A 10,826-nucleotide genomic window follows, 5' to 3' on the forward strand; every position below is an offset into this window, starting at 1 on the left:
TTTCTAAAATCTTGTTCTGCACTGTCTTTAATGCTTCCAACTGTTTTGTCTGTAATGCTTCCCACTGTTTTTTGTGGTACTGGCATTTCTTTAGTGCCCGTTCCAGCCTGTTTTGTGGAGTTCCAGGAGCATTTTGGCAGGGAAAGGGTTAATAAACATATGCCAGTTCAGAGCTTTCTTTTCTAAATTTTTCTTCTGGAGTGTCTTTAACACATCCCACTGTTTTTTGTCTTACTACTATTTGTTTAATTCCCATTCTGGCCCATTCCAGCCTCTTTTGGCTTTTATTCTGTCCCTAAATAGCATAATAAGAACAATCACAACAACTTCAGCAACAAACGTTGCAAAAGGAAGAGATTTTCCTACTAAACAAACTTCTCAGTAAAATGCCCTTTGGAAAAAAAATCATCTTTTGCCCTTCCTAAATTCCAGCAGAGATTAAGCCTAACTAGGGTTGCCAGCTCCAAGTTGGGAAATTCCTGGAGATCTGGGGGATGACACCTGGAGAAACCTGGAGAAAGTGGGGTTTGGGGAGGGAAAGGTCCTTGGCATGGCATAATTCCATAGAGTCCACTGCCCAAAGTAGCCATTTTCTCCCCGTGAACTGATCTCTGTGACCTGGAGACCAGTTGCAATTCTGGGAGGTCTCCAGCCACTACCTGGAGGCTGGCAACTCTAAGCCTAGCACACACCCTCTAACAAAGAGATTTCTCAGAGGTCATGTTAGCAGCAGGGGGGGAGATTTCTCAGAGGTCATGTTAGCAGCAGGGGGTGGGGAATCAAGCGAGCCTGTCGGTCAGATCTGAGAGAGTGTACAGCTTCATTCCAAGAGAAGGGGGGTCTTTCAAGAAGATTGCTAATTCCAGGTTGAGAAATTCCTGGACACTGGGTGGGGCAGGCCCATAGAAAGCAGAGTTGGAGGGTGAGAGATCTCAACAGGGTATAATGCCATAGAGCTCACCCTCCAAAGCAGCCATTTTCTCCTGGGGGATTGATCTCTGTTGCCTGGAGATCTGTTGTAATTGCAGGAGATTTCCAGGCCCCATCTGGAGGTTGGCAACCCTATCCTTCAAGTATATGGGTTATGAAGGGCTTTAAAGTTAAGAACCAGGACCTTGAACTTGATCTGCAAGTATATAGGACTTTGCTTCATTTACAAACATAAAATATCAACAATTAAGGGGATCTTTATTTAAAAACTTGTCTAGCACTTCTGCTTCCTTCTCTTCTCCTTCTACCAAATCCCCTTGAGGACAAACTTCAGAAAAAGTGACCTGGCTAAATACAACACAATTGTTTCAGATCTTCGTATGGGTTTGTATAAAAGCTGCTGCATTTCGCAATGGCTGAAGTGTCTGAGAGTTATCAAGAAGTGAAAAGGCCTTAGTAAAAGACCTTCCTCTGCTTATGTCCAAGAGGTACTATGGATAATAAATTGTGTGTTTGTTCTACATGTAAACTGAGTCTTTCATACAAAACAAATATTAATGGATCAAGATGTATATTGGAATGTACCTTCTGAACAGCAGCAGCACTGAGAATAATGGGTTGCTGTTTAAGTATGCACTGAATATACTCTTAAGAAGCTAATGCACTGATTTCTGAAAGGGGGAAGAACTTAGTGCAGAGAAACAATTTTATGCAAACAGAAATACTTTTCATTTGAAATCCCTGCAGTGTATTTTGTAACATTTACCTAGCAAGAAATGTAAAATAGGAAATGGAACAGTTATTCTGAAAAGCTTAAAGTAATATTTCTTAATGCATTTGAACTTCCCACAGAATAACCCATGGTGGTTTAAAGCAGAAAAAGTTATTGGGTTTCCAAAGCAAAATAAGTATCCTATTTCTTCCTCTCCCCCGCTGTCCCTGCCAGTCAGAACTGAGATGTGTGGGCTTGCCAAAATATGCTCTACAATTTTCTGAAGGAGGATTCAAAGAAGGGGTTAGGAGGAGAGGGTGATGGGTAAAAAATAAAAACAGTCTCAATAAAAATTCTCAGATTCCTTGAAATAATATATTTTCTTATTTGACAGTTTCCACTGTTCTCAGTGATGGATGCTACTGTAACTAGGAATTTTATTGAATTAAATAAATTGTGTAAGTATCAACATTGCTGCCTATAATAAAAAAGCAAGAATTCATATTTCAGTTTTTAAAAACCAGTAGCTAGATTTCATTAGTGATGTATTAAATATTTGAATTATGACATAATCCCAATTTTTTGCAATATTTTGATTCATCTGTAGAAATGCTAAATTGATCCAATGTTTCAGTTCAGTTTTATGGTTAGGGTAAGGTGGAACTAGTAAAAATGTAGCCTAGTAGGGAAATCCTTTTAAATACCATGACCAATAGAAACCCTTCCCAAACCCATCTTTTACCCAGGTTATGAAGCAACCTCAGAAATCCATTGATTTTGCCATTCAGGTGCTATACAATCCCAGTCCCAAAATGTATTGGGGTACAAAAACGCCCCATGATTCCCCTTGAAAATAGTGATCCAGGGAAGCATTTCAAATGCTCTGTAGAGATACAGGCCCTCCCGCAATAACCTGATGATGACCCCTTTTGCTAGCCTGGGGAACATTAACCTCACAACAATGACATGTGTCCCTGAAGTAGCAAAAATACCCCAGAACAAAGAGAATCTTCTTGATAACTCTAATCAGGCCTGATTTAGATATAGGCACGCAGTTAAGAAGCATCTGGCTAGCTCCTATATCATTCAAATCATTTAACTCCTGGCAAGAGGTACACCACAGATAATGTTTTAGATTCGTTATTGGGTATAGTATACTTCCATTCTAAGCCTTTATGAATAAAACATTATTCAGCAGTCTTTATTCAACTCAATCAACAGAAAATCATACCATCCATTGTAAGTAAATAGAACATTAAAGGAGAACAATTTCATGGGTCCAAGAAAGTAACTTACCCAAAGATGAGCAGGTCACAGGTAAGAAGCCCCTTCTAGGAAGAAGCTCCTGATCAATTCATCCTGCCGTATTTATAGGGTTTAAAAACCATCTCCTAACAATAACTAACTGTCCTGCTTCAAAGGACTCACAATATCGGCTAATTATCTTGTAACTGCAAACACCAGACAAAGTTATCTCTATCTGAACAATCTTCTTAAAGTATATAAAAATTGGTAGTTCGTTCTTGCTACATTTTTTCTTAACAAAGTCAATGGAAAATTAGTGATTACAGATTTCTCATATATACAAATACCTTTTGCTTTTCCACTAATACAGCTATCCTTGAATCATATCTTCAATTTCTGTGAAGTTAGACATTCTTGTCATTCTCAAACACTCTGCGCACCTGCGCCTCAACACATTGTACATATTGATACGAGTTAGAAGGCTCTTCTAATCTACACAAGGTCATACAACTGTGTTACTCCTCTGATTTGTCCTCCTCTCCAAGGTTGTTCTATTCTAGCCCTCTAGACTCCCTTTGTGGCATGTCCAGCTATGGGGCTGATCTAGTCCTGTTACTGTGTGCAAAGACATCTATGATTTTATTGGTCACCATTAACTGTTCTCCTATTGTTCTAGCTATATTCATCATAAGAGGTAGCAGTAATTAATGTTAGATGTTTCCTACCACATCTGAAAGTATACTTTTAGGTTCTCTGTGTTTGGACATTGTGAAACACAGTGTCTTCTGCACTACAAACAGATTTTTATTTTTGTACAACATTTTTCTACTTCAAGATACATTGGAATTTGTTTTGGAATATGAATATATTGCAGAATATAGTTTGTGAAAAAAATTCCCCTGAACACATTATTATGGCTAATATAATTATCAGGGAACAAATCATTTCTATCCAGTTGTCAAGAAAAAGGCATGTATAACCTTGAAAGGAATTAATCTTTTATCTTAGTATCTACTTGCAATGCTGTAGCATTTCCCCCACAGTACAGCTTGTGTGAAAGGGCAGACCAAACAATGGCTGGATTCCTCCAAAACTCCCTTGCTGTAATGAGGTCTCAAGGGAATCTTGAATTCAATGTTCAGGAACACTTGCGATAAAAATATAGACTAAGGGGGTTATAACAGTAGCACTAGAATGTTGCTCATGTCACTACTTTCAAGGACCACACACACACACTCTGCAAAGACAGACAATTTTTTCACCAGATATCACATAGTTCTTAAATCATCCTTCCTTTAAACAGAAACTTGAAAATATTGATAAGAGGATTTGAATAACCACTGCATACATTTTCATTCACTAGAATTCATAGTCTGCTTTCACTCATACCTGAATAAATAAAGAACTGTTCCACTGGAGGCAACAAAAATATTAAGAGTGGGGAGTTAAAACAATATTGAGTGGAAGTAAATTCTGGGAGAAGGGGGAATCTCAGCTTTGGATATTAAACCTTCCTAGACAGAATCCGGCCCCTCCTAGCCAGTGGCATCCATTGCTTGGGCTGGGGGGGCCGCATTTGCTGGCCTGGTGGAGGAAGCAGCAAGGCACTCTCTCCCAGCCATCTGGATTTTGAGCAGGGGGTGGAGCCAGGCACCTTAAAAGGTGGCTCCGCCCCTCCCACTTTGCAGTTCACCTTGTGCTCGGCAGAGGAGAGCATGTTTTGGCTCCCTTTCGGAGCGATGAAGTGGAAGGCGGCTACGGCAGCGTTGTGACAGCAGCAAGTGCAGGTGGCTGTGGTGGTCGGCAGCAACAGTGGCAGTGATTGACTGCTTTGGACTCCAGTAGGGCTTGGTTTGACATAAGGTGGCGGCGGCGCTAAGGCAACAGCCCAGAGCCCAGTTAAGCCATTAATGGAGGCAGCGGCATTAGGCCAGCAGCCCAGGTCCCAGTGAGGCTGTCCATGGCAGCGGTCTTTGGGTAACAGCCCAGGGCCCAGGTTGGCCATTAGTGGTAGTGATGGCCTTAAGCTCCCCCTTCCTTGTGTGGACTAGTGGGTCGTGGGCTGTGTGATTGTGAGCAATTGGAGCGTGCAGCTTTCCACAGGTTGGGAGGGAGGCCACTGCAGCGGCCTCAACCCCCCTTCTTTGGTGGGCTCTGAGCTTAAGCCCTCCTTACTGGCTCATTGCCCATTTATTAGGATACCCCTCCCCTCTGGCCCATTCTGAGGCTGCAGCATAGCCAGTAGTGGGTCAGACCCGCATTTGTTGGCTTCACTGGCCTAATTACCACTGTGGCTAATCCTTGTAGCTGGTGGTCATTTAAAATTACAGAATGGGAGGCCATTTTGAGGCCTCATAAACTGGAGGCCATTTTGTAGCCTCATAGGCGGGCATCCATTTTGTGGTTAATACGTCGGCTGCCTATTCAATGGTTTATTAAAGGTAAAGGTGCAAGCACCAAGTCATTACTGACCCATGGGGGGACGTTGCAGTTGTCATGCTGCACATATAGAAGGTTATGAATACTGTTCCCTAGCATGGGGGTGGAGGTGGGGGCAGTTGTTTTGGGGCCTGATGGTCCCATGGCAGGCCTACCTGTGCACCCCTTGGGCCGCCTCTGTTTATGAGCAAACCCCTTATGGATCCATCCCCTTCAGGTTTTACCTTTTGGGGATGCGGCACTCCCTTTGGGTGACCATTTAACACAGGCCACCAGGGACAAGATTTTCAAGGGAGAATACGTCGATGTCCTCACCTTTCTCTTCAGGGAACTGGAGAAGAAGGATAAAGATGACCTCGATGAGCGGGATAAGGAAAAGTTGAGATGGAGAAAAATGGACCGGACCTGGGCCAACTGGCTACCAGGATTTTTGATATATGCCAGGGTCCTGGCCCATGCACAGCCAGGGAGGGCAGCCCCCCCTCTTTCAGTATCTAGACATAATGTATAAGGGGTATAATGATTGTGCTGGTGCTGCATGGCTGAAGTATGACAAAGAATTTAGAATGAGGGCGATGGCAGGATAAAGTTTGGGTGAAATAAGTGGGCCGGTGAGCACCCTTGGCACATCCCCATTGCTGGGGGAATTGGGGTCTGTTAGGATCAGCTGGTATGTTTGACGGCTGCTAGCTGTGAGGGCAGACTGCCTGGTGGGACCCCTTGTACAAATCCTTCCCTCATGTTTGATGGCTGGGGGTGGCAGGAGTTTGTAGGGGGGAACCAGATTGCCTGGCTGGCTGGGCCCTAGCCATTCTCATGGATAGCTTGCACCCAGGGCAGTGGGGCTTGCCCAGACAGGTCAGGGAGGAGGTCCAGGGTTGATCCCAGGGCTTGACCTGTACCACTAGTTAGGCCCTTGCCATGTTTGCATTAATTCACTGTTAATGTTGCTAAAATAAATGACCCTTTAGTTCTCAAACATTGTGTCTGCTTCTTTATTCCATCTGGGGTGGCAAATATCTTCATACTTCATACTTCAAATGAATGTTCCCATCCTAAATATACTTAATTTAGAAGTAAATAGCATTGATTTCAGCAACATTTACATCCAGGTAATTGCAACCTTAATTAAAATTTTAATTTAAGATTCTGTTTTTATTTAGTTGTTGTCTCAAGATGCCGCTAAAAAGGCAAATCTTTTCTGGCTTGTTCATAAATCATTTAGCACATTTTGCCCAAACAGAGAACAACAGAAACTTGCTTGTTTAAGAAGTAGGTCTTATTTACTGTGTAGAGCACCATGACAGAAACTGAACAGCCGATTTTCCCAGTGTGGAGTTGGCAGTGATGAAAAGTTTTCCTGTTAAATTTCCATCCTTTCCTTAGCTGTTAAAAAGTACACGTAGCAGGAAAAGAGGTGGCAGCTAATGATCCAAAATTGTATCATAAGTAATCTTAGAAATGTTTCATAAAATCCAGATGGTTCATGTAAGAAAGCCAACCAACCTACCTCAGGGCAGTAGGACTAGTGATCATGAGGGAACTTAGCAGAAGGCATCCAACTGAGAGACAGGAAAGGAGGCAATGCTGAGATGAAAAGAACAAAGAAGACAAAAAAGCAAGGAAGACCAAAACATTCATTAAGAGGGTATAGGGGAATCTACCTATAGACAAAATTGCCTAATTTTACAGTAGCTTTGATACCTAATAGTGATATCATTTACCTCACTCTGTTTCCTCTAGATATGAGGGATGGATCCAACCAGTTTTTCTGTTCGTGAACGAGGAAAAAATAAGACTTCTTTGTTCCCCCCACCCCGAGACTTTGCTAAGAATCATGGGATAGGCATGTACAAAAAAGCATGTGGGAGAGGGTGCAGCGACGAGAGGAGTTCGATGTTTAAAACCTGACTGGATCCAACCCTGAATTGCCTTGTAGAAATACCCCAAACATCCCACTTCTGGTTGCCAACACCAGATTGGGAAATTCCTGGAGATTTGGGGGAGGAGCCTGGGAAGGGCCAACTTTGGGGGGTGAGGGATGTCAGCAGGGTATGATGCCACAGAGTACACCCTCCAAAGCAGCCATTCTCTCCAGGGAAACTGATATTTGTAGTCTAGAGATCAGCTGTAATTTCAGGAGATCAACAGGCTCTGCTGGAAGCCTTAATTCCACCCCAGAGAGGTGAGCTGTTACCAGGTCAGCAAGCTGAAGGGACAGGAAGAAAGTAGAGCTACAATTTTCTGCTTTACTACGTTACCTCTGAATTTAAGCACCCTATGCATAATCACCATCAAGCACTTTGTTATGCTTACTCTTTTGGCAACCGGATTGTTTTTGAAGTTTTATGTAGCAAACTGGGCAACCCTCAGATGCCTAGAAGGCAGACAGAAATGTGTTATTAAGTATTGCTGAGATCCATTTTGGGTAGATTTGTGGCTAACTACATTTTTGTGAGGTTTTGAATGTTTATGAGAACTAGCTGTAGGTGTAAATTAAGGTAGGTAGCAAAACTTTGCCTCACTTAAGAAGTTTCCCTGTCATTAGTATTTTGTGCCTGAACTCCCAGTAATGCTTGGAAGAAGCCATTTTGACTGTCTAGAACTAAGTCAGAATATGCCAAATAGTTTATCTGCAAAGGGGATTAATCGCATGATCATAAAAAGGTGTCACTGAGTCCTGAGTTTTAGTTGGCATTTGCACTCTAGTAAGGATTAGACATGGGCACAAACAGCATTACAAACATAAAAACCCCACGAACAGCCCAATCTGCTGTTCGCGAACAAGCTGTTCGGAAGGCCCCTTCCTAAACGAACAGGTGGTTGTTAAAAGCCTTGTTCGTTGCCTTCGGGAGCCATTGGGCAAGCCAGACAGTCTGGAGCCTGCTGCAATCAATCCCCTTGGCAACCGGAGAGGGAGGGACTGAACTCTGTCTGAACTCCTTCTGGCTTTCCTTCTGGCTTTAACCCTTCAAAGTACTTCCAGCAGAGAGTCCCCTTTTTGCCGCTGTGAAGAGAAAATGACAACAAAGGGGGAGAGCCATGGATCATGCTTTCCTGGGGTGCAATCTCTCCGAAACTCGGGGGAGGGGGGTCTTTGGAGGACAGTGAGGACTATGTCCCCTGCAAATTTGGTGGGTATTGGACATTGGGAAGATCAATTTGTAACCCCTCATAGTAGCTTCCACCAGAGAGTCCCGTTTTTGCCACTGTGAACAGAAAATTACAACGAAGGGAAGGACCCATGGATCATGCCTTTCCTGGGCTGCAATCTCTCTGAAACTTGGGGGGGGGTCTTCGGAGGACAGTGGGGACTAAAGGGGGAGAGCCATGGATCATACTTTTCTGGGGTGCAATCTCTCTGGAACGGGGGGCGGGTCTTCAGAGGACAGTGGGGACTAAAGGGGGAGAGCCATGGATCATGCTTTTCCGGGGTGCAATCTCTCTGAAACTGGGGGGAGGTCTTCAGAGGACAGTGAGGACTAAAGGAGGAGAGCCATAGATCATGCCTTTCCTGGGGTACAATCTCTCTGAAACTGTGGGGGTCTTCAGAGGACAGTGGGGACTATATCTCCGGCAAATTTGGTGGGTATTGGACATTGGGAAGATTCTCCTGGGTGCAAGAGGGACAGGGAGAATCTCCCCACCTCTCTCGCGCTGAGCAGGCAGCCTAGCTGTGTGACTGCTCTCCCGGCCCTTTAAACTATCAGCTGGCAGTCGGCAGGGGGAATTCCTCCCCTGCTGCCTGCCAGCTGATAGTTTAAAGGGATCTTTAAAGGGCCAGGTAAGTGCGCTTGAGGGGAGGGGTGCTAAGTAGGGTTTTTTGGGGAGGTGGGGGTGGTTCTGGTCCCCATGAACAACGAACATGTCCGGGAACAGTTCATGTTCATCCATGTTCGTTGTTCGTTGTTTGTGGATGGCACTGAATGACAAACAAGGTGTTCGGGTTTTTTTCCCCGTTCGTGCCCATGTCTAGTAAGGATCTCTGCTAGCCAAGGAAGGTGAAGAAAAGAGGAAGGCATTTTCTAGAGAGATGTTTGTCTACTCTTACTCCCTCTGGTGGCGCCTAGCTAAACTAAGGGATTGTACTGAAAGTCAGAAAAACATAGGAGATCGCAATGAATTCCTAAACTCGACTTTCTCTTGTCAAGCACGTTCAGAAATTTGATCATTCAGCCTGAGAGAACTCCTGGTGGACCAAGTCTCCAAGTTGGATCAATATAGGTTTATGATCTCAGTTCATTTCCTGCTGCCTGATCAAAGGATTCAAGATTGAGGAGAGTTCATGACTAGAATCATGATTCAGAGAAAAAAACCCAATTAGATCTATCATTCTTTTTGAAGTATACATCTCTGCACATGTTACAGCTAGAAAATTCGTCAAATTATCTTCTCTACTGGTTAGTAAGGTTAAGGTAAAGGTAGTCCCCTGTGCAAGTACCAAGTCATTACTGACCCATAGGGGGATGTCGCATCACGATGTTTTCTTGGCAGGCTTTTGTTACAGGGTGGTTTGCCATTGCCTTCCCCAGTCATCTACACTTTACCCCCAGGAAACTGGGTACTCATTTTACCGACCTCGGAAGGATGGAAGGCTGAGTCAACCTTGAGCCGACTACCTGAACCCAGCTTCTGCCAGGATCGAACTCAGGTCGTGAGCAGAGCTTGGGCTGCAGTACTGCAGCTTACTACACTGCACCACGGTACTATGCGAAAATTACAGTCAAGAAGACCACTGTATTACAGGGCTTAACTCTAAGTGGTACAGACATCTTTCAGAATGTAAGAAGCCCTGATTTCTTTGTTGTTCTGGGGTTGAAAATCATAAACCTAATAAGAAATCTAATTCTCTCTCTTCATGTACTAATCCTAGCCAATAGGTAAGAAAACAGTAAACCAACTGCCTGTGTAGTGACAGTGGTAATTTTTTTTATAAAAATGTGCCTTCATTATTAAGAGACTGGAGATATCCCAACATCATATGAGGATCACCGATTTTAGTACTAAAGGACACTTTCTTCATATTATATTGGAGGCATGGGAGCCACTATTTTGCATACTATTTTGCATACTGTCTTTCCCATATGGTAAGACAGTCCACACTATGGCTCCTTCTGACATCCCGTGTGGCCAGGGGGACAACCTCGGTGTGGGGGGGAGTTTTGCAGCAAAGGCTCTTCCCTCATGATTTGGCACATCTGGCACCCTAAGCAATAAAGAAGGGGCTGCTGCATTTTGCCACAGCTTCCGTGCCTTGAATATAAGAAGTCTTGAATGTAAGATTACCATTATGTCCATAATTATGATGAGGAAGGAGACCATCATTTACAGTAATAATGACATGCCTTATTCTTGCACGTAAACGATCGGTATATACCACTGCAGAACCAGCTGGAGTGAGGCTTGTTTGGCAGTGTGAATCAGCTTCTAAAACTGAAGCAAATATTTCAGCTTTGACGCCCCACAAATTTCAGTAAAACTGAAATAACACTTGTCTTTT

The sequence above is a fragment of the Eublepharis macularius genome, chromosome 11 (assembly GCF_028583425.1).
Source record: "Eublepharis macularius isolate TG4126 chromosome 11, MPM_Emac_v1.0, whole genome shotgun sequence".
NCBI classification, from domain to species: domain Eukaryota; kingdom Metazoa; phylum Chordata; class Lepidosauria; order Squamata; family Eublepharidae; genus Eublepharis; species Eublepharis macularius.